A 25,429-nucleotide genomic window follows, 5' to 3' on the forward strand; every position below is an offset into this window, starting at 1 on the left:
TTCCAGTGGAGGGACTGGGGACACAGAACTGAGTGGTAGGAGCAGTGCAGAGTTGCGCCCCTGTTACCTAGTCATTTTGTAAATCAGGATTAAGTCACTAATAAAATAAAGAAGAATTTTCGCGTATCTTCCTGGACCCACGCACAGTCGCACTCAGTGACTCATTAAAGCACCTGTGGGGAGTTGGGCAGTAGCGCAGGTGGCGCAAAGCTCAAGGACCGCTGTAAGGGCCCTGGTTCGAGCCCCCGGGTCCCCACCTGCAGGGGATTCACTTCACAGGTGGTGAAGCAGGTCTGCAGGTGTCTGTCTTTCTCTCCCCCTCTCTGTCCTCCCCTCCTCTCTCCATTTCTCTCTGTCCTATCCAACAACGACCACATCAATAACTACAACAACAATAAAACAACAAGGGCAACAAAAGGGAAATAAATAAATGAATATAAAAAAATAAAATAAAGGGGCCAGGCGGTGGTGCACCTGGTTGAGCACACATGTTACAATGTGCAAGAACCCGGGTTCAAGCCCCCAGTCCCCACCTGCAGGGGGAAAGCTTCACAAGTGGTGAAGCAGGGATGCAGATGTCTCTCTGTCTCTTTCCCGCCCTATCATCCCCTTCCCTCTCGATTTCTACCTGTCTCTATCCAATAAATAAAGATAAGTAAAAAAAAAAAAAAAATTAAAAAAAAGAGCACCAGTAGCCCTATCTAGCCCCTCCCCACACCCCAGGGCCTGATGCTTGGGGCGGTGGCCCTGCCCCTCCCCTGCCCCTCCCCAGACCCCCTCCTCATACCCTCCCCTGCCTCTCCCTGGACTGCTTCCCCAGCCCCTCTCCTGCCCCTCCCTGGACCCCTCCCTGGACCCCTCCCCAGCCCCTCCCCTGCCTCTCCCCAGCCCCTCTCCTGCCCCTCCCCGGACTCCTTCCCAGCCCCTCCCCAACCCCTCCCCAGCCCCTCCCCTGCCTCTCCCCTGCCCCTCCCCTGCCTCTCCCTAGCCCCTCTCCTGCCCCTCCCCGGACTCCTCCCCTGCCCCCCCAGCCCCTCCCCAGCCCCTCCCCTGCCTTGCCCCTGCCCCTACCTTGCCTCTCCCCTGCTCCTCCCCTGCGTCTCCCCTGCCCCTCCCCTGCCCCTCCCCAGCCCCTGCGCCCGCAGAGCCTGGCTCGCCCCGCCCGACACTGCAGCACCGCGGGAGGAGGCGGAGGCAGCGCGGGCAGGAGCCCGCAACCCGGAGCCCGCCCAGAGCCGCCCCGCCTCCGAGTCTCCGCTGCGGGAGAGCGAGCGAGGCTGCGGGGCTGCAGGGCTGCGGCGCGGACACCACCCACCCGGCAGCACCCACCCGGCAGCACCCACCCCGGCGGCTGGTGAGTGAGGGGCCCGGGTGCCATCCCGAGCGGGCACCAGTCGGGGCAACTTTGCAGCCGTGCAGAAGCGCAGTTGGCCGCACACCTGTCTGGGGGAAGTGGTGGCAGGGCGAGCTGCGGCCCGGGGGACCCCTGTTCCCCCCTTTCTCCCCCCCCCCCCTCTCTCTCTCTCTCTCTTGCTGGAGGGTTGAGGTGGGGACGGGGCCGGCCGGGAGGTCGGGGTCCGGCGGGCGGAGCCAGCCCGGCTTGTCTGGGCAGTGAGCAGAGTGGGCAGCGCCTCCTGGGGTCCCGCCCGGTGCAGGGCCCTGCAGGGACCTTTTCTGGGGGCCGCGTTGGACGGAGGCGGAGGGCGACCCCCCGGCTGATTCCCGCCTCTCCGCGGCCTCCACGCAACTTTCCGGGGTGTATGTGGGGGGTCCCCTCTGCAGACGCGCGGATGGCGGGAGGAGAAAGGCAGCCGCAGGCGGTGCTGTGAGGACCCGAATGCAAGTCGGGGTGGAGGAGCTGCAGGTCCCAGGCCCGCCGGCCTCTCCTGTGCGCGGGGCCGCTGCTCAGCCCCACGCCCACCCCGCGCGAACCCCGGAGGCCTGGTGTGCGCCCGGCTCAGCCCTGCAGACTGTCGGCTTAGGGCCCAGGAGAGGGATGGTCAGGAGAGGGATGGTCGCCCTGAGAGAGAGAAACTACGGGGGCGGGTGCAGCGCACCCGGGTAAGGGCACATTCGAGCACGCTCAGGAACCCGGGTTCGAGCCCCCTGCTTCCCACCTGCAGGAAGGAGGCTTCTTGAGCGGTGCAGCAGGTCTGCGGATGTCTTCTCTTTCTCCTTCTCTGTGTCTCCTTCCCTCTCAGTTACTCTCTGTCCTGGCCAATTAACATAAAAAATTAATAAATGAACAAAAAGAGAGAAGGTGCAGAAACCGTTCCATTTCAGTGGGTGAGGAGGGGCTCGTGCAAGCCAGAGGGTCCTTGCGGTGGCAAAGCTCTTTCCCTTCTGCATGGGTCCATGAACCAGGAAGACTCCCGCCTCTCCCCCCCATCTCTCTCTCTCTCTCTCTCTCTCTCTCTCTCTCTCTCTCCAGTGCATCGCGTGCACCGCTCCTGGGCTGACCCGGAGAGGACTGCGGAATATTGGGGCGGAGGGGGGGGGTTAGTGAAGTTAGCTCGGGCACCCAGAGCTGTGGTGTGTGTGTGTGTGTGAGTGTAGGGTGTGTGTGGGGGGGGTGGGGGTGTAGGGGGTGGGGGTGGAGGCTCCGGCGCGGGGAGCGGGAAGCGGGGAGGGGGTGCTGCAGGGGGTGGGCTGAGTCACTGGGGCCTGAGGGGCCGCTCGCGTCGCCCACTACGTGTGCGAGTCCTGCAAACGCAGCCCCCGGGGGCGGCCAGTGCGGGTCTGCGACGGCGTCCAGGGCTCCCGGGTGATGGATGATTGACAGCGCGCCCGGCGGCGGCGGAGGTGGGGCTGCGGGGAAGCCGGCAGGGAGGCGGGGGCGGCAGGGAAGCCCGCAGGGCTGGGCAGGGCTGGGCAGGGCTGGGCGGGAGGCGGCTCCGCAGTGCGCCGCAGTCCCGGGAAGGTGCTGCAGGCCCGAGACAGGGGCGCCTTTTCTTTATTTAAACATTTTTATTAGTGGTTTAATAATGATGAACAAGAGTGTAAGATTGTAGGGGTATAATTCCACACAGTTCCCACCACCAGCGTTTCGTGTCCCGTCCCCTTCACTGGAAGCTTCCCTATTCTTTATCCCTCTGGGAGTATGAACCAAAAAAAAATTTTAAAAATGTTTTAATATTTATTCCTTTTTCTTGCCTTTGTTTTTTGTTGTTGTACTTATTATTGTTGTTGTTACTGATGTCGTCATTGTTGGATAGGACAGAGAGAAATGGAGAGAGGAGGGGAAGACAGAGAGGGGGAGAGAAAGACAGACACCTGCAGACCTGCTTCACCGCCTGTGAAGCGACTCCCCTGCAGGTGGGGAGCCGGGGCTCCAATCGGGATCCTTATGCCGGTCCTTGTGCTTTGCACCATGTGTACTTAACACGCCGTGCTACCGCCTGACTCCTTTTTTTTTTTTTTAAGTTTTAATTTCATCAATGGTTTAAAATTGATTTACAAAATTACAGGGTAATAGAGGTCCAGCTCTGTTCCAGAGTTTTGGATCCCCATTCCCTCCACTGGAAGCTACAGCAGTTTTCTTAAGGTTGTTGATATAGGTTAACTATTATTTCTACAACTGTCTGTCAATATTTGTATACATTTGCCCATTTTTTCTTTTGGATCAAAATTCTTTATGGGGAGCAGAAGGTGGGAGTTCTGGCTTCTGTCATTGCTTCTCTGCTGGACATGGGTGTTGGCAGGTGGATCCACACCCCCAGCCTGTGTCTGTCTGTCCCTAGTGGGGCAGGGCTCTTCGGAGGGGAGGCTCCAGGACACATGGGTGAGGGCGTCTGCCCAGGGAGGTCAGGATGGAATCATGGCAGCATCTGCAAGTTGATAGCTGAGAGGTGGTAAGATATAAAGCAGGGCAAAGTGTTTAACAAACAGGAACCCAAAGGTAGGAATAGAGCAGATGAAACTAGAGTTCTTTGTGTGGGAAGAAGCTAGGAAGTCTATTTCAAGTATGTCCCAAGGGGCCCATGACTTTAGTGTTTTTTTTTTTTTTTTTTTTTTTTTGCCTGAGCCTGACAGCTAACAGGTGAACTAAAAATATTGTCCAAGGCTGTGACTGGGCACTCTGAAGGTCTCCTCTCTCTCTGCCTCTCCCCTCTCCCTACCCAGCTGCCATATGGTGAGAAGAAGTTCTCTCTGTTTAAATCCAGACAGTTAACCCTGGAGGAGAACATGTTACTGATCTTGCTTGAATTTGCTCTTGTTCAGGGTCAGGATGTGAAAGGCCTCCTGCTCCTGGCAGGTGTTCGTGTGACAGCTTAGGGCTAAGTTTCTGTAGTGCTTAACTCCATTCTCTCACCATGTTTCAGATGTTTTGACTTCTAAGGGGATCCTGGCAATAACTCACAAAGCAAGGTCCTGAATTCCCTTTACATAATTTAAAAATGTGTGTTTAAAAAAATAGTAGTCTGGCTGCACTAGGCTGGTAGGAAATAAAAGGGCTCAATTCAATTTTAACTAGATGTACTGAAAAAGAAAGAGCTCACTTTCTGGACCTCTGATGACTGCAATGAGTGATCATGAGTCTGCAGTCAGGATGTGGGGCCAAAGGGCTGAGGGGGTGTGGGGGGGAAGAAAGGGAGAACAGCTCAGAGAAGATCCTAGTGCCACTTCCCCAAAGATGATGCAGTATCTCTTTGGACCCACTGCTTACTTTCTTTGAGAAATGTGCAGACTAACCCAGACTAGGTTTTCCTGTGAAATGGAGGTCAGAAGAGATGGTCTTGGCCAATAGAAAATCCCGTGAGACAGTGTCTTTAAGGAAAAAAGGAAAAAAACAAACAAACAAGAACTTTAAAAAATTTCTTTAGACTCTCCCCAGCACTGTCTCTTTAATGAAACCTGGTCTTCAGTGTGGGTAATGGCCAGACAACAGACTTTTCCCAACAGTAGAATATAAAACCAAATGCCAGTAGCCAGACAATAGACTTTTCCCAACAGTAGAATATAAAACCAAATGCCAGTAGCTGAGGTCTGGAAAAAGCTGAGGGGAGGCGGAGGGGAGGGTAGCCTGGGATTGCATCTGAGTGTCTTTGATGACTAAGTGGAGAAAGCTACTTTGTTTCTTCATGATGCAGTGACAGTGAAAGTAGCTTCTCTGAGCAGCTAAGAGCTTTTAGGCAAAGAAAAAAAAAAAGCTAACTATTATTAACCCTACCAGATTGCTTAATGTGGAGGGAGCCTGGGAGAGCAGAATGCAGCTTTCACCCTCAAGGAGATCACCACAATGGACGCCCTGGTGCAGGGCCTGCCATGTGACCATAAGTACAAGCTACTCCCTTTCCTGTGATTAGAAATATGAGCCCTGACTCGGAGGTGAACTTCAAGGCCCCTTTCACCCATAATCATCGTTTTCCCCACACATCACCAGCTATCACTTCTTTTACTCACACATAAGAGTAGCTAGTACATGTCTGTCGACAAAGAAATGTAAAATACTCCTTTTTAATTGTTTTAGTTTTCTGCTGCTACTGCGTCAGGGAACAGTCTATTCTTCTGCGTGCTTCTCGGTCCTGCCTGCTGGTGCGTGTGTCTGAGGTGCGGTTTACAAGACCTGCCATTACCTGTTCAGCGCAAACCCATCCCTGACGTCCATGTCTGAAAAGGCAGCCCCACAGCTGCCAGTGTGATCAATGCACTACCGAAGTGTTTCGGCTTTTTACTTTCCTTTTTTTTTTTCCTTCCTTTTCAGCCCTATTGATCCGTCAGTATAAAATGCTTCCGTGGGTTGCCTTTGAAGCTTCTTTATTTTGAGATAGTGGAGGATAATCATGGGGGGGCGGTGAAGTTATTATTTGACTTTTTTCTGGAACTGTGTCTTCAGAGTCATAATGGTACCACTTGGTTTTATCACCAGCACCTGTGTGGTGAGGAACAGCTCCTTGGTGGTAGCTGCATGTTGTGAGGGCTTTTCCCTGTTGGAAAGAAAGAAATGAAAGGAATGGGTGTGATGTTTGTTCCTTCCTGGTTCTAATATTCTTTCTTTTAATGAATTACACCAGGAGTTATATTTTAAATTTAAACTTTTTTTTAAAAAATAGAATATAATTTTTAAAATTTTTTATTCACTCACACTGAATTTTTTTTTTTTTTTTTTTTACCTCCAGGGTTATTGCTGGGGCTTGGTGCTACCACTACGAATCCACTGCTCCTGGTGACCGTTTTTTTCTTTCTGTTTTATTATCATTTGACAGGACAGAGAGAAATTGAGAGGAGAGGGGAGATAGAGAAAGGGAGACAGCTTCAGCCCTGCTTCCCTGCTCATGAAGTGTCCCCCCTGCAGGTGGGGAGCAGGGGACTTGAACCCTGATCCTTGTGCATGGTGATATGTTGCTTAACTGGGTGTGCCACCACCCGACAACATTTTAAAAATTCACACAAGGAGGGAGCCGGGCAGTAGCGCATCAGGTTAAGCACAGGTGGTGCAAAGCACAAGTACCGGCATAAAGATCCTGATTCGATCCCCTGGCTCCCCACCTGCAGGGGAGTTACTTCACAGGCGGTGAAGCAGGTCTGCAGGTGTCTGTCTTTCTCTCCCCCTCTCTGTCTTCCTCTCCTCTCTCCATTTCTCTCTGTCCTATCAAATAATAACTACAACAATTAAAAATTTTTTAAAAAGGGCAACAAAAGGAAATAAATAAAAAAAATTCACACAAGGGTTGTGGGTTTTGTTTTTATGAAGTAAACAGTTTATTAGATTTTGTAGTGTGCCATTAGGAATTTAAAACTGATCAGATTTGAAGAAACAATTATTTCAGTTTAGTGTAAAGTACATGTTAGACCAGTTTAACGTGGCATTTTCAATGTTTCCTGTTGACCCTCTAATACACATCTTACCTGCTGTGATCTTTTCCAGTGGACAGCTCATAATGCAAATGCTGGGACATTCAGGACTGCCTTGATGGGGCTCAGTGTTCTCATACCCCAGAAACACTCTTAGAACTCTGAGGTGTATGGCTGCTTATACCAAGTGTCAAGTATTGCCATTCTGTACTAGAATGTATTGTCATTATGTACTGGAATCCTAGAGTAGCCACAGACTAGTGATTTTCTCTTTCCTTTTCTTGCCTGCCTCTTTGCATCTCTCCCCCCCCCAAGGTTATCCTGGGGCAGTGTCCATAGAACAATACCACCACCCCCATTACCCTCCCTTTTTCATTCTTTATTCAGACAGAGAGAAATAGAGAGGGGAAATGAGAGAACTAGGGAGAGAGACAGACACCTGTAGCTCTGCTGCCCTGCTCAGGAAGTCTTCCCCTTGTGAGTGGAGACCAGGGTCCTTGCACCCAGGCCCTCGCACCTGGTAACGTGTGCACTCTGCTGGCTGTGCCACTGCCAGACCCCTACTGGGGTGCTTTCCACCTTGTGGCATCGAGCGCACCTTCCTTGAGAAGGATACTACCTACTACCGAGACGGGTTTGTAGAGGGAATCAGAGAAAGAAAGACATAAACAGAAGTCATATCATAAAGGACGGGTCCATCTAGTGGACGTAAAAGTTGCAGACTTCACTTCTCTTTGAATATATATATATATATATATATATATATATATATATATATAATATTTATTTATTCCTTTTGTTGCCCTTGTTTTTTATTGTTGTAGTTATTGATGTCATTGTTGTTGGCTAGGACAGAGAGAAATGGAGAGAGGGGGGGAAGGCAGAGAGGGGGAGAGAAAGACAGACATCTGCAGACCTGCTTCACTGCCTATGAAGCGACTTCCCTGCAGGTGGGGATCCGGGGGCTCGAACCGGGATCCTGACACTGGTCCTTGAGCTTTGCACCACCTGCACTTAACCCAACTCCCAAAAATAAATATATTTTTAATTCATTTATGATTGGATAGAGACAGAAAGAACTTGAGAGGGGAGGGGAAGGTAGAGAGGGAGCGACAGCTGCAGCCCTGCTTCACCCCTGAGGGAGCTTCTCCCCTGCAGGTGGGGTCCCCACCCACTTCTCTGACCACATTCTGCTTGAGTCAGGCTTCTCCCATAGGTCACAGCCTCCAACGTGACTCTCCTCCCGTGTGGCCTGAGCACCTGCCTGCTCTTACCTGCCGCCACTCTAGTGACTCCTCTCTGTCAGATGTCAGCCCAGTCACCCCTTTCTGGGGACACCCCCAAACCTAGTCTGTGAGGTTAACAGTCGTTCTCCCACAATGTAGTTTCCCTCATACATAGGCTGGTCAGAGGAAAGCAAGCTGCTCAGTCAGCTCTGACTTCAGATACAGGTGGTGAGTTGTTTTGTTTTTGTTTTTTTTTTAGTATAAATGGGTCACAAATGTTAACTGGTTCATACTTATTTCAAACGTTTACTTGTTAGTGGGAAATTTAAATTGATGTGGGTAGCATGCACTTGTATTTGCTAATTCTGATAACTGAGAAATTCATTAATTTGATTATTTTGTTTTTTTAATGAGATTTTAAAAAATTAATGTGCATCTTTCCTGATTAAAGTATAAAATCCATCCATAGGTCAGGGACAGTTTGTCTCAAACAGTATGTGGGACAGAGCAGGAGGTCAGTGAGTGTCAGTAGATGGATTAATGGGCTGTTTGCTGTAGTTTCCTTTTTAACATTTTTTTAATTATCTTTATTTATTGGATAGAGACAGCCAGCTATTGAGAGGGAAGGGGGAGATAGAGAGGGAGAGACAAAGAGACACCTGCAGCCCTGCTTCACCCCTCGTAATGTTTTTCCCCTGCAGATGGAGACTGGGGGCTCGAACCTAGATCCTGTGCACTGTAACAAGTGCACTCAGCCAGGGGCACCAACAGTCCCTGGATTCAGTCCCTGGAATACCACTTTTAGCATGTGACTCTGTAGGCATCACACACATTTGTTTATTGAAATATTTTCTTTACTTATTTACTAGATAGAGACAGAGAAATTTGAAGTGAAGGGGAGAGAGACACCGGCAGCCCTGCTTCACTGCTCGTGAAGCTTTCCCCCTGCAGGTGGGGACTAGAGGCTGGAACCTGGGTCCTTGTGCGCTGTGATGTGTGTGCCACTGCCTGGTCCCTTAAAGGTATCTTCTCTTAATATCTTGTACAACGAATGGGTTCTTTTTAAATCTATGGAGTTCTGTTTCCTTTTTCTTACAGAATTCATCCTGGGGACTGGGTGGTGGTGCACCTGGTTGAGCACACCTGTTATAATGTGCCAGGACCAGGGTTTGAGTCCCCAGTCCCTACCTGCAGGGGGAAAGCTTCATGTCTCTGTCTCTCTCCCTCTCTATCACCCCCTCCCCTCTCTTTTTTTGGCTGTCTCTATCCAATAGATAAAGATAATAAAAAGTATTTTAAAAAATAACAATAGGGGGTCAGGCGGTGGCGCAGTGGGTTAAGCGCACGTGGTGCAAAGCGCAAGGACCAGAGTAAGGATCCCGATTCGAGCCCCTGGCTCCCCACCTGCAGGGGAGTCGCTTCACAGGTGGTGAAGCAGGTCTGCAGGTGTCTGTCTTTCTCTCCCCCTCTCTGTCTTCCCCTCCTCTCTCCATTTCTCTCTGTCCTATCCAACAATGAACAACATCAACAATGGCAATAATAATAATCACAACGAGGCTACAACAACAAGGGCAACAAAAGGGGGAAAAAATGGCCTCCAGGAGCGGTGGATTCATGGTGTAGGCACCAGCCCCACCGCTAACCCTGGAGGCAAAAAAAAAAAAAAGGAGAAAAAAAAACAATAAAATAAATTGTGCAGGCATTCAGTGTTTCCTGGGTATTTACTCAGCGAAAGGTAGTCTCAGACTCAGCCCTACAGTCCCAGAGGTCCTGGCCCCAGGGGCGTCGCTGTCTGGGGAGCAGCAACACTGCTGGCAGTGCAGTCAGTCACCAGGCCCCACTCTGGGGAGGACCTGCGTCCTGTGTGAGCTTTGCTACCAGCGCTGGCAATTCTTCAAACGGCGGGGCCCATGTTTCTCTTTTGCATGGGGCCCTGTCAGTGACTTAGCTGTTCCCAGTAACTTAGGCACTTCTGTACATGTTCTGTGAGTTTGGAGCATTCCGTTAAGTTTTATTTCATTGCTCAGAAAACTTGTCCTTTTCCCAAGTTGCGTGATATGTGACAGGCTGAACAAGTTAAATGTTCTTTATGCTACACCTTAACTGCCTTCTCTCTCTTTTTAATAAACTTTTTTTTTAAAAAAAACATTTATTTATTGGATGAATATGGAGAGAATTAAAGAGGAAATGGGGGAGAGAGAGATTGAGAGGGAGGAGGCTTCAACACGGCTTGGCTGCTTGTGAAATGCTCCCCCTGCGGGTGCAGCCCAGGGGTTTGAACCCACCAGTGTAACATGCACACTCAGTCAGGGGTACCGCCACCTCGCCCCAGCTGCCCAGTGTGCTCAGACCTGGGGATGAACATGGGGACCTTTTGCAGAATCAGTCGTAGGTCTTGCATTCTTTCCCTCTCCATCACTGCAGCTTCAGCTCTTCAACAACTAGAACTTGCAGTTCTGGGTGGGCCTTTGGCTAAGCACCAAAGACACTGTCAGCTGGGGTGCTGTCTCACCATTATTCAGGTTTGAAAAGCTCCAGCGTCAGATAAGCTAGTAGTCTGGGGGGAGCGGAGGGCGGGTGTTGAACATTTTCTACGAGAACTATCTGAGACGTTCTTGGCGTTCAGTCACTTAGCTGAGTCAGGCTGTGCTGGGGCCTCTGCAGGCAGTGGCTGGACAAAGTGACCGACTTTGTCATTGCGGGTTCTGACTTCAAATAGATCCATTCTGGTATGACCTTTTCATAGTTCTAAGTCCTCTCCCCCCACCCACCCACTTTTTTTTTTTTTTTTTGACATTTTCTATTTTTTATTTGTTGTCATGAGAGTACAATTTCTTTCTCTTTCAGTAAATAGTGATTTATAAGACTACAGGCTAATGGAAGTATAGATCAACACCGTTTCCAGCGCCATAGGTCTGTGTCCCTATGCCCCCCCCCCCCCGCACAAAGGAGCTTAAAGTCTACCCTGCCCCTTGCCCCAGAGTCCTTGCTGTTTGTGCGGTGCTCCCAACCAAGTCCAAGTTCTGCTTTGTGTTTTCTTTTCTGTCCTTCTTTCTCGACTTGTCTGTGAGTGAGAGCATCTCACACTCGTCTTTCTCTTTCTGGCTTATCTCACCTCACATAGTTTCTTCAAGCTCCATCGAAGAAGATGGTTTCATTACTCTTAATGGCTGAGTAGTATTCCATTGTGTATCTAGACCACAACTTTCTCGGCCACTCATCTGTTGTTGGACACCTGGGTTGCTTCCAGGTTTTGGCTATTGCACATTGTGCTGCTGTGAACACAGGTGCACACAGATCTTTTTGGATGGATGTGTTGGGTTCCTTAGGATCTATCCCCAGGAGAGGAATTGGAGGATCACAGGGCAGGTCCATGTCTAGCCTTCTGAGAGTTTTCCAGACTGCTCTCCACAGAGGTTGGACCCATTGACATTCCCACCAGCAGTGCAGGAGGGCTCCTTTGACCCCACAGCCTCTCCAGCATTTGCTGCTGTTACCTTTTCTGATGTCTGACATTCTCCCAGGAGTGAAGTGGTATCTCATTGTTGTCTTTATTTGCATTTCTCTGGCCATCAATGACTTGGAGCATTTTTTCATATGTTTCTTGGCCTTTCAGATCTCTTCTGTGGTGAATATTCTGTTAATATCCTCTCCCCATTTTTGAATGGGATCATTTTTTGCTGTCGTTGTTGCTGCTAAGTTTGGTGAGCTCTTTATATACATATGTTGGTTATTAACCTCTTGTCGATGTGTGGCATGTAAAGAGCTTCTCCCGTTCTGTAAGAGGTCTGTTTGTTTGTTTCATCCTTGTGCCTATGTGGTTTGCAGGTCAGCATTCCAAGGGACCACGCTCAGACTAGCCTTCACGCTCGGAATACTCTTCACGAATACTCTTCACACGCTTCAGTTAGTGCACATTTTACACAGTAGGAGCTGCATGGAGCACAAAAGTAACTTTAAATGATGTAAGTCATTTAAATTTAATCTTCGTGGATTTATTATTATTTTAATTATCCAGTTAAATCGGTAGCCTGGGCTTTCTGCTGGCTCTGTCAGTGTGGAGATAGACATAGAGGCCTGTAGTCTTTCCTGTGATTCTGTGCCGACCCCATGTGTAGATGCCCAGCCTACTGCAAAGGTTCCCCACAATTTCTCTGGTTGAGTGATCACTCTTGCAGTCCTGGTTCCTGCCTCCCACAACCCAGACACACTGGCTCCAGGTCCGTAGAGTTGGCTGGAACGACCACGTACACAGTTGATGTTCTCAGAGAGCTGAGATGGGAAAGCTGGTGAGGGGACATGTCAGGCCACAGAGCCTCCGGGATTCAAGTCAGGTGCATCTTCTGAGACTGGCGCTTTATCTTCAAGCTACAAACAACAGGCCTTGAAAAACGTCTCTCACTTTGAGCCCTTTTCTGGGAAAGTTCTTGGACCCTTCCTTTTGGATCTGATGCTCAGTGGTATCTGAATATTAAGATCAATCAACAGAGTTGTATGAGGGTGTTTATTTGCTGCATCAGTACTTGTAGTAATAAAAAATTAGAAATAGGGGGTTGGGTGGTAGCTCAGCGGGTTAATTGCATGTGGCGCAAAGTGCAAGGACTGGAGTAAGGATCCCGGTTCGAGCCCTGGCTCCCCACCTGCAGGGGAGTCGCTTCACAGGTGGTCAGGTGTTTCTCTTTCTCTCTCCCTATCCCCCCCCCCCAATCTCTCTGTCTGGTCCAATAAAACGGACAAGAAATGACCACCTGGAGCAGTGGATTCCTAGTGCCAGCACCGAGCCCCAGCAGTAACCCTGGAGACAACATATTGTAACAATTTAGTGGCTGGGGAAATCGCTCTACAGTAAGGGCACAAGACTGGCATGTCTGAGGTCCCAGGTTCAATTCCTAGCATTGCACATGGCAGAGTGATCTCTGTCTCTTATGAAGTAAATGATATGTCTTTAAAATTGAATATTAGAAGAAAAATTTGTATTTTAAAAGTGTATGACAATTACTGACCAGATTATATGGTATGTATAATTAATGTTTACTTAGGTCTGCTTAAAAGTGTGGAAGAATAAGTACTAACTTGTGTTTTACAGATAAGAGTTTTAAATTGTGAATTTTTTTTTATTGTTTCTGTCTTGTTGCACTCCAGGGGACCTGGCACTGGCCTTGCACACATCTCCTTTCTGTAGGAATGAAGACGGGTCTTACTACCCGGTGGGTGAGCTCTGTCTCACTTGCATATCTGTAAAACCATGTGTCTTCTTTACTTTTTTTTTCAGGTAACACTTTTTTTTAATAGCTTTTATTGAGGGATTAATGTTTTACAGTCGAAAGTAAATACAATAGTTTGTACATGGATAACATCTCTCAGTTTTATATCTGACAATACACCCCCCACTAGGTTCTCTAAATTGTGAATCTTCTGTTTTTTAAGTTTCTTTATTGGGGAACTAATGTTTTACATTCAACAGTAAATACAATAGTTTGTATGTGCATAATATCTCTCAGTTTTCCACCTAATAGTACAACCCCCACTAGGTCCTCTAAATTGTGAATTTTCAACAAGAATCATGTTCCTTTTGTAATTCAGGACTTAATAAAAATGGCAAAAATAAATGTTAGGTGACTGTGGAGATGACCAGTGGGCCAAGCGTTGAACTTAGCTTGACTCCTACCACCACATGTGCACACACTTTCTCTTTTAAAAAATTTAATTTCAAGATTACCTCGCAAATGTTCTTTCTTTTCTTAACTGTTATTTATTTATTTATTTATTGGATAGAGACAGAGAAGTTGAGAGAGGAGAAGGAGATAGAGAGGGGAGAGACAGAGAGACACCTACAGCCCTGCTTCACCGCTCACAAAGCTTTCCCCCTGCAGGTGGGGACCAGGGGCTTGAACCCGGGTCCTTGTGCGCTGTAATGTGTGTGTTTAACCAGGTGCGCCACCGCCTGGCCCCCGTGCTATTTCTCAAAGATATCTAAACTTTACTGTTTTGGCAGATGAAAAGCAGTATCATTTACCTTCCCCATGGCCTCTTCTGGTCAATAACATAAGCAAGGAAGGTCATTGAAGTAGTGATGACATCAAGGATGTTGATCCTAGTAGAACTGTTTTTCACTTTTGTACACATATTTTTGTTTGTTTGTTTGTTTTACCAGAGCACTGATCAGCTCTGGTTTACAGTGGTGCAGGGGATTGAACCAGGGACTTTGAAGCCTCAGGCATGATAGTCTGTTTGCATAACCATTATGCTATCTACCCCTGCCCATGTTTTTCACTTTTGAATGAAAAAAAAGTGACTCGCTATTGACACTCTCTGCAGTGGCCTTGAGAAAGAGGACTCCTTGCTGTTAGCGCGTTCACTTCCTCCTACTTCTATCCCTGATAAATCTCACAGGTCCAAAAGCTGTCAAAATTCTGTGTTAACACTTGGAATGTTTTCTTTTCAGAGACGTTTTTCATTCTACCATGACTCTGTGTTTGATGGAATTGGAGATGGGCAGTGTTTTATCTGTTCTACCCACCGGCCTGGAATGTCTTCCAGTCTGCCATCTGTCTCCCCAGCAGACACAGTTATCTAGGGAGAAGGCTCCTGACATTCAGGCCTCAGCTTAGAGTCACTTCTGCTGACCTATTACAGCAGAATTCCGGCCCTTTCTCTGTCTCTCTCAGTGCCCTCCCTGTCTGCCCATCCCACCCCACCCCACTTGTAACCTCTTTCTGCATTTGTTTTCTTGCTAGACTCTGGTAGCCTCTGACTTCTTTGAACCTCAAAAAAGGACTCCAGATCATTAGGATTTTTGTAACATCTGACTTTGGGCACATAAGGGTGAAAATATTTTAAACCTTTTTTAGAGAATAAAAGTTATTAGTGATTATTAATGATTAACAAGATTGTAAGATAACAGGGGTATAATTCCGTATAGCTCCCACCACCCAAGTTCCATATCCCATTCCCTCCACTGGAAGCTTCCCTGTTCTTTATCCCGCTGGGAGCATGGACCAGAATTCTTTATGGGGAGCAGAAGGTTGGAGTTCTGGCTCCTGTCATTGCTTCTCCACTGGACATGGGTGTTGGCAGGTGGACCCACACCCCCAGCCTGTGTCTGTCTTTCCCTAGTGGGGCAGGGCTCTGGGGAGGGGAGGTTCCAGGACACATGGGTGAGGGCATCTGCCCAGGGAAGTCAGGGTGGTGTTATGGCAGCATCTGCAACTTGGTGGCTGAAAGGCAGTTAGATATAAAGCAGGACAAAATGTTTAATAAATGGGAACCCAGACATTTTTTAATGCCATGTAACACACGTAGAAAACAGTATATGTATTAGCAAGAGTTAGACTGAAATGATTTTTCACAGACCAAGCATATCTCTTAAAGCAGCACCTAAGTAAAAAGAAAAAAGATATCCAGGACTTTGGAAGCCTCTTCCATTAGCCTGACTTCAGTCTGGAGGAAGTACTTAGCACAGCAAGGCTGGAGTCGCTCAGAGGCCCTTTTATTTTCACATCCTGTGCTCTGACGGACACAAGACAAGAATGCCATGGCTGTTGTGCCCAGCGTGCTGTCACTGGGTGTTTACGTTTCTGATCCACATGCTGCTAGGAGCAGAGAAAGTGACCCTCAACTCGTGTGTGTTCCTCTGCGCGACTGTGAGCCGAGTCTCAGTCCCTCATGAGCAACCCTGTCATTTGTCCCCCACTTAAAGAAAAATTTGTTTATTTACTTGATAAAGACAGAAGTCGAGAGAGAAGAAGGACATGGAGGGAGACACCACTGGCGAAGCTTTTCTCCTCCAAAGGTGAGGATTGAGGACTTGAACCCCGGTCCTTGCACACTGGGACATGCTCACTCTCCCAGGTATGCCGCTACCCAGCCCCCTGTCCTCTGCATTTATCAGCTCATCTAAGTGTCCTTCTGTATCAGATTTCTGTACTTTTCTATTTAATTTTATCTGATGTGTTTAAGCTTCCAGTTAAAACAATTACTTCTTTTCTTTTAATATTTATTTATTCCCTTTTGTTGCTCTAGTTGTCTTCTTGTTGTAGTTTTTATTGTTGTCATCCTTGTTGGATAGGACAGAGAGAAATGGAGAGAGGAGGGGAAGACAGAGAGGAGGAGAGATAGACAGACACCAGCAAACCTGCTTCACCGCCTGTGAAGCGACTCCCCTGCAGGTGGGCAGCCGGGGGCTCGAACCAGGATCCTTATGCTTGCTGGTCCTTGCGCTTTGAGCCACCTGCGCTTAACCCGCTGCACGACTGCCCGACTCCCAGGTACTTCTTTTTTTGCACACAGTTTCCAGAGTGTCTGTTTCTTAGGTAAGCTTTGCTAAAACTGTATTACAAATTCTTTGATCAGTTCTATCCAAGTTGTTAAATTTATTGTATAGTATGACTGCTTTGTCTTTATTTTGTGAGCTCAAGGATTCTTACGTTTAATTACACCTTCTTCATTTCTTTGATTACTTAGAACACTGTATTTTTTTTGGGTACAAATTCTAGAAGCTTTACAGAATTGCATGGCATTATGAAGTTTGGAAAGGTATGTGGCCTATATAAAATCCATTAATCTTCCCTGTGAACATGTGGTCATGTATGAGTCTTAAAAACTCATTCTTTTCATTTATTATTGAATAACATCCCTAAAAATTCTAGAAAATGACAGAAGCATTTGAGTAATTTAATAATATGTAAATTATAGAAGCCAGGTTGGCAGGAGAGACTAATTCCTATAAGAGCAAAAAAGCCAAAAAAGGAAAAGAAATGCTCACAGCCTGGATATGTGTTGTAAATTAACTTTAAACGGGGTTAGGTTGAGGGCTGCTGTTTGCCGCGCATAGAAGGATTCACTGCGGGGAGCTGAGAACAGGTTTAATCAATACTCGGTTTATTAGGGTGAAACAGGTCAAAGGCAAAATCAGCACTTAGCAGCAAGGGTTAAGCGCACGCTAGGTCTATAAAGTCTGAATATGGTCAGCAAAGTTTAGTCCCATAAGATAAACAGTTATCAGCCCAGGTAAAGGTTGCTCATGGCAGTAGAGGGTCTAAAAGTTTGCCAGCCAGCAGAGTCACACGGGTCAGTTCCCAGGAGAAGTAGACATGGCGGATGGAGGCCTGGGGCACCTCCAGCGAGAGGCATCTGACCAGGAGAAGCAGCTGCAGCCGAAGGGCCCCCAGAGTTCCGGCTGGGGTCCTTTTAAGCCTACTCAGCCTACCCACGATGCTTTGCACACCGGCACAGCTGGACTCACCTGCAGCCCTCCATGTGCCTGTGCAGACCACTGCACACTCAGCCTCTGTGGCCAAGGCTGCGACCAGCACTGTGTCAGGGCATAGAGCGTCCGCACACATGGGGCCCCTGGGGTTTTTCATGCTTTATCACCTTATTTGTCCAAAGATAAAGGTAAGTGGACCAAGATTTGAATCTTGATGACAAAGGTTTTATTTTCTGAAAACCATGACCGTCATTCAATCTGTATCAGTCTCTGCATTTCCATAAATCTGTCAGACTTTGGCAAACTTTGCATTATTATTATTATTATTATTATTTATTATTATTATTTGCCTCCAGGGTTATCACTGAGGTTCAGTGCCGGCACTACACATCCACTGCTCCTGTAGGCTATTTTTCCCATTTTTGTTGCTGTTGTTGTTCTTGTTATTGTTGTCATTGCTGTTGTTGGGTAGGACAGAGAGAAATCGAGAGAGGAGGGAGAGACAGAGAGGAGGAGAGAGAGACAGACGCCTGCAGACCTGCTTCACCACTTGTGAAGTGACCCCCCCCTGCAGGTGGGGAGCCGGGGGGCTCAAACCGGGATCCTTACATCAGTCCTTGTGCCACCTGCACTTAACCCGCTGTGCTACTGCCCGACTCCCTGGAGTAGTGCAGATAAAGAGTTGGGGGCGTCTCCATTTTGTAGATAGCTAGTAGGCATATTTTAGTTATATTCCAAACGACCTGTGGCTATACTAGTTTTTTTTTTCTTTTTTCCCCTGAGCCTGACATCTGATATGCAGGTGGATCCAAGTTATTGTCTGGGGAGATGATGTCATGGCTGGAAAAAGGACCAGAAAGCTAGATCAGGGAAGAGAGTAGCTCCCTAAAATGGGAAAGGTGTATAAATATTGTTGGCTGTAAACCCCATCGATTTGATGTGATCTGGGGCCCATATTCAGCTTAGGAGCCTATGTGACCTCTGCATCCCTGTAGATCTGAGCTCACATTCTGTGGTCATGAGTAGGAATGTTCAAAGCTGCCCCAATATGAGGACCCATCTTCCTCAGGTGTAGCACAGAGTATGTTGACCAGTCTCCCTTTGGAGGATGGAACATTCTCTACCATTGTTGATCCAAGTTGAGGGCAAGGTCCTATGGGGGCCCACATGTTGTGTTGTTCCTGATAGAGATGATCAGTAATGGGGCTGGGTGGTGGTGCACCTGGTTGAACGCACATGTTACAGAGCACAAGGACCCAGGTTTGAGCCCCCAGTCCCTACCTGCAGGGGGATTCCTTTGCAAGTGGTAAAGTAGTGTTGCAGGTGTCTATCTCTCCCTCTCTATCACTCCCTTCCCTTTCGATTTCTGGCTGTCTCTATCCAGTAAAGATGATGATAATAATAATAATAATAAAAGACAAAAAAAATTTTTTTTAAAAAAAGAAATGACCAGTAACAATGGAGAGAGGGATTTATTTGAGGTCTAGGCCCATCATGTCTGTTTGAGAATCTCAGGACTCCCCGACTAGGGCCCCAGCTGATGGGGTGGCCTGATAGTGATTAAAGAGTCATCGTTAAAGTATGCCAGTCTCTTGCCCTTATTCAGCTTTTGCAGTCCTTGCTTTGATGAGGTTAGCTTTGGGGTGAGTGAGAGAACTGTCATAGGAAGTAGTGAGGAGGGTATCTAAGTCTGAGTAGACACTATTTCATTATGAACTTGATACTGACTCACTGCAGACTATTGTGTACTTTTGCTTTCAGGTATATATTTTGCCCTAATGTATGGATACATGTGAACATATGCCCTATATCATGGGACCTGGTCTATATCTAGGTTTGGGGACTTTGTTAGGAAGTGAATCTCCTGGAGTGGAATTAGAGAATACCATGAAAGGAAAGGTCTCACCCAAGTAATGAGGGTGAAGGGTTGACATTCCAAGCCTGACATCTCTGGACACCGTCTGAGGTGAAGCATGCTGAGGTGGCACTCGTTGTGTTGATTAGGTTGGAATCGGAAGATGGCAGATGCAGTATCATTTGGTGTGACTTGAGAGAAGCATGCAGGGAAGTACCCACCCTAGAGGTTCCAGGACTGGGGGAAATACAGGCTCTGTAGAGGAAGCGGGAGGTTCCTGCTGTCTTAGGGTTAAGAAGACAGTAGATAGTTATTGCTATAATCACATTATTTGGCAATTGGGTTAACTTTGAAATATCCCTTTGTTAGGATTTGCTGTATCATACACAACGTCACCATAATTTATGTCCTTTGACATTATTTCATATAGCTTTGCCACCGGTTGCTTCTGTTCTCCCTGGTCTAAGCTTTTAAGAGAGTCAGTATATCAAAGACTCAGCCTATGGTCTGTGCATTAAAAACTTTGAGTCATTCAACCAATTTTTCCTCCTCTCATATTAATTAAATAGTGATTTATATGACTATAAATTAATAGGAGGGGGTCGGGCGGTGGCGCAGTGGGTTAAGCGCACGTGGCGCAAAGCGCAGGGACCGGCGTAAGGATCCCGGTTCAAGCCCCTGGCTCCCCACCTGCAGGGGAGTCGCTTCACAGGCGGTGAAGCAGGTCTGCAGGTGTCTATCTTTCTCTCCCCCTCTCTCTCTGTCTTCCCCTCCTCTCTCCATTTCTCTCTGTCCTATCCAACAACAAAGCAACGTCAACAATGGCAATAATAACCGCAATGAGGCTGCAACAACTAGGGAAACAAAAAGGGGGAAAAATGGCCTCCAGGAGCGGTGGATTCATGGTGCAGGCACCGAGCCCAGCAATAACCCTGGAGGGAAAAAAAAAAATTAATAGGAGTGTACCTAAACACCATTCCCACCACCAAACTGAATCTCTTTTTTAAAAGAATATTTTATTTATTAGCTAGAGCCAGAAAAATTAAGGAGAGGAGAGAGAGAGGGAAGGAGACTGAGAAACACCTGCAGCCCTGCTTCAACACTCGTGAAGCTTTCCCCCTGCAGGTGGGGACCAGGGGCTCCAACCTGGGTCCTTGCTCACTGTAATGTGTGCACTTAACCAGGTGCAGCATTGCCTGGCCCCTTGCATCTCTCTCTCTTCAATCAATATTGGTATTTTCTTTTCTTTGATGTGTATGTTTATTGAGGGAGTATTTCTCTCTCTCTCTCTCTCTCTCTCTCTCTCTGTGTGTGTGTCCTTATTTCTTCTTGCTGGTAGTGAAGGGCTGTGGCATCTTTACTCTGAAACTCCTGACAATGTTAAGTACCTTCTCAGGTTCTTTGAATCCTATGCTTGCTTTTTTTTTTTTTTAACTTGGAATTTTTTTTTTTTTTTCCTTTTCTCACAGGACAACTAACCACTGATTTTGGTCTAGCTGACATATGACAGCACGAACTTCTCTTTCGTTATTGTTTTCACTGTCTTGTTGACTGAAAGCCTTGGGAATCAGGATGCCCAGTTTCTCTCTCTGTCAACTACCCAAGCCAGTCACTGTGCTTGTCCTCAACCCGGAGGCCAGTTGGATTTCTGTTCTGGAGAGCTCAGCTCTGTCTCCTGGTTCTGGTCAGAGGAGAAGTTTCGCAGATGATGACATAGTTCAGTGGTATCTCTCCTTTTTTCTCTCACACTCTGTTTCTTTTGTTCTGGAAGGAAAAGAATGAAAAAGACAACCCCATGGTGAGAGAACTGCTCATACTTAAGACTCCAGACTTTAAAAATACAAATTTGAAATCAGATGTGTAATTATTTTGTCCTCGGCGAGAGAGCTTGTGGCGGAGACGCTAGTGTGGAGGGACCCATTTCAGTAGCTTGTGGCGGAGACGCTAGTGTGGAGGGACCCATTTCAGTAGCTTGTGGCGGAGACGCTAGTGTGGAGGGACCCATTTCAGTAGCTTGTGGCGGAGACGCTAGTGTGGAGGGACCCATTTCAGTAGCTTGTGGCGGAGACGCTAGTGTGGAGGGACCCATTTCAGTAGCTTGTGGCGGAGACGCTAGTGTGGAGGGACCCATTTCAGTAGCTTGTGGCGGAGACGCTAGTGTGGAGGGACCCATTTCAGTAGCTTGTGGCGGAGACGCTAGTGTGGAGGGACCCATTTCAGTAGCTTCACACGGCTAGCCCACGTTGCCATTCATTCTCTAAGAGAGTGAGCCCATGACAATTGTGGCGGCTCTCTTAGGCGCTAAGAACAGCTCCAGGTGCTAAAGACAGAGCAGCGAACAAGGGAGATAGGTTTGATTCTGTTTAAACATATGTTCTAGAGGGAAAATAAGACATAAGTGTGAAAACAAACACAGTGCTTCAACTTGATTGAGACAGTGAAGAAGTTAAGTGATCCAAGAGTGTGCTAACATTCACGATAAAACTTATGATCAAGACATGCAGACAGATGTATTCATACAATTGCATTTACATGAACACTTATAAAAATGTTGTTCTCTGGTGGCCAAAAGAAAGGTACAGTAGACTATCCTACCTTGTTGATATATGCACATGTCTGTTATGAAGAGTATTTCTGGTTGGGGGAACTAGGATAAGGCTAGAAGTCTCCTACGGGCTAGAAGTGGACCTACCCCATGAACCTGCAATTCCTCTCCTGGGGATATATCCCAACGAACCAAACACACCCATCCAAAAAGATTTCTGTGTTCATAGCAGCACAATTTGTAACAGCCAAAACCTGGAAGCAGCCTGGGTGTCCAACAACAGATAAGTGGCTGAGGAAGTTATGGTCTGTATACACAATGAAATATTATTCAGCTGTTAAAAATGATGAATTCACCTTCTTCATCTCATCTTGGATGGAGCTTGAAGGAATCATGTGAAGTGAGATAAGTCAGAAAGAGAAGGATGAATATGGGATGATCTCACTCAGAGAGAAATTGAAAAATAAGAACAGACGGGAAACACTAAGCAGAACCTGGACTGAACTCTGGGGTGGGGGGAGGGTTCTGGTCCTGGAACTGGGTGGCGGAGGAGGACCTAGTGGGGGTTGTATTGTTATGTGGAAAACTGAGAAATGTTACACATGGACCAACAGCTGTATTTTATTGTTGACTACAAACCATTAATCCCCCAATAAAGGATATTCTTTAAAAAAGTATTCTATTCCTGAGGCTTTGAGGTCTCACGTTCAGTTCCCAGCAGATTACCAAGGCTCTGGTAAAAAAAAAATAATAATAATAAAATACTGTGTTCTCTTTTAAAAATAAGTGTATCTCTTAATAAGTTTATTCATCAAAGAGGAATTGTGCTGGAATGACTACAGGGACAGGAAGTTCCCACTCAGTCCCTTGTAGAGCCTGGCAGATCAGAAAGGGGAGGGCGGAAGCAGCTAGGACTTGCTGGGCTCCTAGCATCTACCCACAATGCTTCTGAACAACATGTCACTTGGTGGTGTTTTTATCTTTTTATGACATCCTAAATCTAGGCTGCCATTGTCTCTTACTTGGAGTAATTCGAGAGTTTAATACGTCCTTTCACCTTCAGTTTTGTCCATCTTCAACTCTGTATATGTTTGTGAATCACAAAAAGATCACATTCATGTCATGTTAAAAATCATCATTGATGTTATGGCTGGAAAAAGGACCAGAAAATTGGATCAGGAAGAGAGTAGCTCCCAAATATGGGACAAGTGTACAAGTATTGTTGACTGTAACCCCATTGATTTGCCCCAGACAATAACTTGGTCCACCTGCATATCAGATGTCAGGCTCAGGCAAAAACTAATCAAGTTATGGACCTTTTGGAAAATACCTAAAATAGACCTTCTAGCTATTTCCAAAACAGAGACCCCGAATTTTCATCTGTAATATTCCAGCCTTTAGGTTCATGATTAGCCAACAATTTGTTTGGCTTTATATGTTATCTCTTTTTCAGCCACCAGGTTCCAGATGCCACCATGATACCAACTGGACTTCCCAGGGCAGACAGCCCCACCAATGTGTCCTGGAGCCCCACTTCCCCAGAGCCCTGCCCCACTAGGGAAAGAGAGAGACAGGCTGGGAGTATGGATCCACCTGTCAACACCCATGTTTAGTGGGGAAGCAATTACAGAAGCCAGACCCTCCACCTTCTGCATCCCACAATGACCCTGGGTCCATGCTCCCAGAGGGATAGAGTATAGGAAAGCTATCAGGGGAAGGGATGGGATACGGAGTTCTGGTGGTGGGAATTGTACCCCTCTTATCCTATGGTCTTGTCAGTGTTTCCATTTTATAAATAAATAAATCTAAAAATTCGTCATTGATGTGGCCCAGGGGTTACGCAGTGGGAGAGCTCTAGACTTGCAAAAGTAAGATCCCGAGTTGAAGTTCTTGGGCTGCCTTGTTCCCGAGTGAGCTTTGACCTCTTTTATTATTATTTTTTTTTGCCTCCAGGATTATTGCTGGGACTCGGTGCCTGCACTCTGAGTCCACTGCTCCTGGAGGCCATTTTATTGGATAAGACAGAGAGAAATTGAGAGAAGAGGGGGGAGACAGAGAGGGAGAGAGACAGAGAGACACCTGCAGACCTGCTTCACAATTTGCAAAGCTTTCCCCCTGCAGGTGGGGAGCCGGGGGCTCAAACCTGGCTCCTTGTGCTTAGTACTATGTGCGATGAACCAGGTAAGTCATCACCTGTTTCTCTCTCTCTCCCACCTCTTTCTACCTTGTGAAGCAAAATAAACCTCATAACAAGTTACCAGTGACTCCCTCTTCCTTTCGACCAATCAGCAATCACTTCCATGGACCACAGGGTCCTTAGTCCTCACTGGCACCATAATGTCCCTGTGCCTCTGAGCCTCACTGTCTTCCTGAATGCTGGCTGCCTCCCCCTTCACCTCTGCGAGGTCCAGCTGAAGATGCTTTCCTACCAAGTCCTGCCTGGCTTCCAGCGTGCAGCTGGCCTCGACCTCCTCACTCAGTGATGTGTACTTCTGTTATTATCATTAGTGATTTCAACCTGATTTACAAAATCACAAGATAAGGGGCCAGCTGGTGACGCACCTGGTTAAGCGCACATGTTACAATGCACAAGGGCTGGGCCCAGGTGATGGCGCACCTGGTTAAATGCTCACGTTACAGTGCACAAGGACCCAGGTTCAAGCCCCTGGCCCCTCCCTGCAGGGGGGAAGCGTCACAAGTGGTGAAGCAGGGCTGCAGGTGTCTCTCTGTCTCCTTCCTACTCTCTATATCCCCATCCCCTCTCAATTTCTCTCTGTCTATATCCAATAAATAAATAAGTAAATATTATTTTTTTAAAAAAGAAACACAGTGTACAAAGACCCAAGTCGAAGCCCCCTGTTCCCACCTTTAGGGGTAAAACTTTACGAGTGGGGAAGCAGGGCTGCAGGTGTCTCTCCGTCTCTCTCCCTCTCTATCTCCCTCTTCCCCCTCGATTTCTGGCTGTCTCTATCCAATAAGTAAATAAAGATCATTAAAAAAAAAAAAATTACGGCTCTGCACTGTTCCCACCACCAGAGTTCTGGATCCCCAGTCCCTCCACTGGAAGCTCCAGCCGTTCTCCCAAGGCTGCAGATGTGGGTTAGCTATTATTTCTACAACCACCAGTTTGTAATTTATATATTTGCCTTCCCCCCCCCCCCCATGGCCCCATCTTCCTTTCCAAGTCACACCTACACCTGTCACTACATCCAGATGTTTCCCCCTTTTTCCTCTTCTCTCCCTGGGTCCGAAAGGAGTCGGGGTTCAGAGCCCTCTGCTCATCTTCCCCTGACATTTCTCCCCCTCTGGGAGTCTGGTCAAAATACTGTTGGGGAGCAGAAGGTGGGAGATCTGGCTTCTGTCATTGCTTCTCCACTGGACATGGGTGTTGGCAGGTGGATCCACACCCCCAGCCTGTGCCTGTCTGTCCCTAGTGGGGCTGGACTCTGGGGAAGGGGAGGCTCCAGGACACATGGGTGAGGGCGTCTGCCCAGGGAGGTCAGGATGGAGTCATGATAGTGTCTGTAACTTAGTGACTGGAAGGTGGTAAGCTATAAAGCAGGACAAAATGATTAATGAACAGGAACCAAGAAGTAGGACCAGAGCCGATGAGAATAGGGATCTTAGGGTGGCAAGAAGCTAAGAAGTCTACTTCAGATATGTTCTGGAACCACAGCTATGGTAGTTTTTGCTTGAGTTTGATAACTAACATGGAGTTGGACAAAAATATTGTCGACAAGATGGTGTCAGGGTAGAGATAAGGGCTAGAAAGTTGGGTTAAGGCAGAGAGTAGCTCCCAG

The 25,429-nt window shown here is 47.4% G+C and overlaps 1 protein-coding gene across 2 annotated transcripts in view; it reads left to right on the forward strand.

The window, feature by feature from the left end:
* The first annotated feature begins 1,283 nt into the window (after positions 1-1,283).
* SV2C (synaptic vesicle glycoprotein 2C) overlaps positions 1,284-25,429 on the forward strand; it is a 184,435-nt gene continuing 160,289 nt past the window's right edge. For both annotated transcript variants that reach the window (XM_060201064.1, XM_060201066.1), the window contains exon 1: positions 1,284-1,354. The gene's annotated coding sequence lies outside the window, so the exon portion shown is untranslated. The remainder of the gene's footprint in view (positions 1,355-25,429) is intronic.

The sequence above is a fragment of the Erinaceus europaeus genome, chromosome 11 (assembly GCF_950295315.1).
Source record: "Erinaceus europaeus chromosome 11, mEriEur2.1, whole genome shotgun sequence".
NCBI lineage: Eukaryota > Metazoa > Chordata > Mammalia > Eulipotyphla > Erinaceidae > Erinaceus > Erinaceus europaeus.